At 42.9% G+C, this 4,705-nt stretch overlaps 1 pseudogene across 1 annotated transcript; it reads left to right on the top strand.

The window, feature by feature from the left end:
• The first annotated feature begins 325 nt into the window (after positions 1-325).
• LOC306643053 (heat shock protein HSP 90-beta-like) lies at positions 326-4,194 on the top strand (annotated as a pseudogene). Its single transcript has one exon. The product of its transcript is annotated as a heat shock protein HSP 90-beta-like (transcript).
• The last annotated feature ends 511 nt before the right edge of the window (positions 4,195-4,705 follow it).

Genomic DNA, 4,705 nt, shown 5'->3' with positions numbered 1-4,705 from the left:
TGGTACTGAATGTTAGGGCCAGAGTCCACAACCAGGGGAGCCTGCCTTTGCCTTAGAGTTCCAGCACAGTCTAGTCAGCATCTAAATGCGCCTTTCCACACTGTCACCTGCAGGGGCAGCAAAGAGTCTGCAGACTGAGTTTGTTCTACAGAAATGTTGACCAGCACAATGTCAGAAAAATGTAAGAAGGGCATGAGAAGCACCAGGCCCTCCATTAACTTTTGTCTGGCTACTTCACATATTGACTTATCCAAGTGGCCTTTGCAGGTATGGGAGTCTGTGGCTTCCATGCACAGTCCGGTAGGTGAGAATGTGACAAGGAACTCTGCACTAGAATTCCAATCCCTCTAAGTGCTACCTTTGTGACCTTTGGCAAGTTCTTATCCATCCTTTCTCTGGCTCAGTTTCCTCACAAATAATGCAGGGAGGAAGATGATGATACCCACCTCATTGTCTTATTATGAAGACATGTGACATAAAGCAACAAGAATGCTCATGGGCTGGGCACAGTGGTGCACACCTGTAATCCCAGCGGCTCGGGAGGCTAAGGTAGGAGGATGGCGAGTTCAAAGCCAGCCTCAGCAAAAGCAAGGCACTAAGCAACCCAGTGAGACTCTGTCTCTAAATGAAATACAAAATAGGGCTGAGGATGTGGCTCAGTGGTTGAGTGCCCCTGAGTTCAATTCCCAGTACCCCCCACCCCCGCAAGAAAGAGAATGTTCTTGGGTATGTTAACATCTATTGAGCTTTTCTTGCATGCCAGGCATGTTATTAGTCAATTTGCAAGCATGATCTTATTAATCTCTTCATCTCCATTATACACAAAAGGAAAATGAAGCTTAAAATATGTGTTATTTTAGAGATATGGATGTGACTCAAGAGTAGAGTCCTTCCTAGCACATACTAGAAATGGAAATGCTAGAGATGAGTTTGATTCCCATCTCTGGGGAAAGAAGCATTATTTACCAAATACTCCACAGTTAGTAAATAAAGTTAGGATTTGACCCAGAGCAGTCTGACATCAGAGCCCCATTCTTAATTAACAAGAATGCTGAAAGCTGAGTTGATTTTGCTTAAAAGCACACTTTGACAGCATTGTTGTTCAATTCTTCTCTATTTCCTAGGTATTTGAATTTGATTTTCCAATGTTCCTTTATGATAAGCAATAGCTGCATTTTTATATGAGCCATCCTGCAAAGCTATTATTTTTCTCTCACCCTTTGCTCCATTTACAACAGCTGATAACCAAAAACATCCATCTGACTCTCAAAAGTCATCATTGTTTCTGCATGACTTCCCTCCCTAAGAACTACCCAGGTAATGGGAAAATATGTTCACTTGGGTGTAAGGAACACATTAAGGCACAATATTTTCATTACAGTCTTCAGATAATTTATAAAGCTTTCTTCCATATATCAACTAGTTCTTCTACAAGTCAAATAAATAAAGACCTAAGAAAACAATCAGATTGAGTCAGACAGAATTTGAGCCCAATAGCAGGACAGCCATCTTGCTAAGGAAAATTGCTGTTGTTAAGCAAAAGTCAGGATTTTCCCTTGCCTGAAGGAATGCAGGAAATTTTAAAATGTGATAAATAGCCCAAACTGAACCTAAGACCTCTCATTCTCTACTTCATAATGTTCTGATTTTTTTTTAGCTCAGAAATTTTGTGGTCTTATTATTTATTTTAAAAAATTAGAACCGAGCTCTCTTGAGTCACCCCCAAGCAGCCTAGGTGTGGCCAGTGAGTCGCACACTGTTCGGGACCACCCTGCTCTAATACAGCACTTTCTCCCCAAGATGCCTGAGGAAGTGCACCATGGGGAGGAAGAAGGGGAGACCTTTGCCTTTCAGGCAGAAATTGCCCAACTTATGGCTCTTATCATCAATACCTTCTATTCCAACAAGGAAATTTTCCTTCGGGAATTGATCTCTAATGCTTCTGATGCCTTGGACAAGATTTGCTATGAGAGTCTGACAGACCCTTCCAAGTTGGACAGTGGTAAAGAGCTGAAAATTGACATCATCCCCAACCCACAGGAAGACCCTGATTTTGGTGGACACAGGCATTGGCATGACCAAGGCTCATCTCATAAACAACTTGGGAACAATTGACAAATCTGGCACTAAAGCATTTATGGAGGCTCCTCAGGTTAGTGCAGATATATCCATGATTAGGCAGTTTGGTGTTGGATTTTATTCTACCTATCTGGTGGCAGAGAAAGTGACCGCGATCACAAAGCACAATGACGATGAGCAGTATGCCTGGGAGTCTTCTGCTGGGGGATCCTTCACTGTACGGGTTGATCATGATGAGCCCATTGGCCAGGGTACTAAAGTCCTTCTCCACCTCAAAGAAGACCAGACAGAGTACGTGGAGGAGAGGCAGGTCCAAGAGGAGTGGTGAGGAGGCACTTGCAATTCCTAGGCTATCCAATCACCCTCTATTTGAAGAAGGAAAAAGAAAAGGAAATCAGTGCTGATGAGGCAGAGGAAGAGAAAGGTGAGAAAGAAGAGGAGAAATCCAAGATTGAAAATGTGTGCTCAGATGAAGAGCATAATACTAGGAAGGAGAAGAAAAAGAAAACAAAGAAGATGAAGGAGAAATATATTAATCATGAAGAATAGAACAAGACCATTTGGAGCAGAAACCCTGATGGCATTACTCAGGAAGAATATGGAGAATTCTACAAGATCCTCACCAATGACTGGGAAGACCACATGCCAGTCAAGCTTCTCTGCAGAAGGTCAGTTGGAATTTAGGACACTGCTTTTCATCCCTTGGCGGGCTCCCTTTGACCTCTTTGAGAACAAGAAGAACAACACCACCAAACTCTATGTCCGTCGTGTGTTCATCACAGACAGCTGTGAAGAGCCGATGTCAGAGTATCTCACCTTTATTCGTGGTGTTGTTGACTCTGAGGACCTGCTCCTCAATATCTCCCAAGAAATGCTTCAGCAGAGCAAAATCTTGAAAGTCATTCACAAAAACATTGTGAAGAAGTGCCTTGAGCTCTTCTCTGAGTTGGCAGAAGACAAGGAGAACTACAAAAAATTCTATGAGACATTCTCTAAAAATCTTAAGCTTAGAATCCATGAAGACTCTACTAATTGGTGATGCCTTTCTGAGCTGCTGCGCTATCACACCTCTCAGTCTGGAGATGAGATGACTTCTCTGTCAGAGTATGTCTGCCGCATGAAGGAGACAACGAAGTCCATCTATTACATTACTGCTGAAAACTTAGAGCAGGTGGCCACCTCTGCTTTTGTGGAGCATGTGCGGAAGCGGGGCTTTGAGGTGGTATACGTGACTGAGCTAATGATGAGTACTGTGTGCAGCAACTCAAGGAGTTTGATGGGAAGAGCCTGGTTTCTGTGACCAAGGAAGTCCTGGAGCTACCTGAGGATGAGGAAGAAAAAATAAAATGAAAGAGAGCAAGGCAAAATTTGAGAACCTTTACAAGCTCATGAAGGAAATCTTGGATAAAAAGGTTGAGAAGGTGACAATCTCCAATAGGCTGTGTCTTCACCCTGCTGCATTGTTACCAGCACCTATGCCTGGACAGCCAACAGAGCGAATCATGAAGGCCCACGCGCTTTGATACAATGCTACAATGGGCTACATGATGACCAAAAAGCACCTGGAGATCAACCCTGACCACCCCATTGTGGAGACACTGCAGCAAAAGGCAGAGGAAGACAAAAATGGCAAGGCTGTCAAGGACCTGGTGGTGCTGCTATTTGAAACTGGGCTGCTGTCTTCTGGCTTCCCCCTTAAGGATCCCCAGGCCCACTCCAGTCACATCTACCACATGATAAAGCTAGGCCTAGGCATTGAGGAAGATGAAGTGACAGCAGAGGAACCCAGCAATATTTTCCTGATGAGATATCCCTTCTTGAGGGTGACAAGGATGCATCTCCCAGGGAAGAAGTAGATTAGGAATTGCCACTGAGAAATCTTCCCTCTGTATAGTGTCCCCATGGCTGCTGCAGTGGCTTTGAATGACCCTCTCCCACCTGGCTTCCTCTGCTGATTGATGTTCTAGTGGTTTTCTTCCTGTCCTTGGTGTCTTAAGGCAAGAAACAGGGTCTTCAAGCCCCTTCCCCTACCTAGTTTGGCACCAGGGTTGGATGTTGTATTGTGTTTTTTGTTGTTTTATTTTGTTCCCAAATTAAAGTATGCAAAATAAAGAAGATGCAGTTTAAAAAAATTAGAGCTGTCCTTACCATCTACAATTTTTTAAATCTTGAATTTATATAAAATAAATGAAACATTTACCAGTGCTTATATCTGTATAGTAGCTTTCTATCCAGAAAGAAAAACATTTCCTATTTCAGTCATAGACCTGAACATTGATAAATCAAAGCTTCTCACATTGTATGTTATCTTTAGGGTTGAAGAGTTAGTTTCCATTTAATTTACGACCATGCAAACTCTCTCATGGAGCATCTTTTAATTTCTGGTAGCAGCTTCAGAGTTCTCCTGGTAGAATCCATCTATGAGGCTTACCTTAGTGTTTTCCTTACTTTCAGATTTCAGACTGGCAAGTTGTAAACCTGTTTGGAAATAGAAATTCCTACTGGATCACAAAATAGCTCTCCACATGATTTTTCGTCACCCCACCCGGTATCTACATCCTTGGGCATTCTCTGAGTACTAAAAGGTGACATAGAGGTTTCCTTCTCCATACAACACACGTTAGGG

Source organism: Sciurus vulgaris (genome assembly GCF_902686455.1).
Source record: "Sciurus vulgaris genome assembly, chromosome: 13".
Classification (NCBI taxonomy): domain Eukaryota; kingdom Metazoa; phylum Chordata; class Mammalia; order Rodentia; family Sciuridae; genus Sciurus; species Sciurus vulgaris.
The sequence above is the reverse complement of the archived record's forward strand: the minus strand, read 5'-3'. Positions and strand labels throughout refer to the sequence as shown.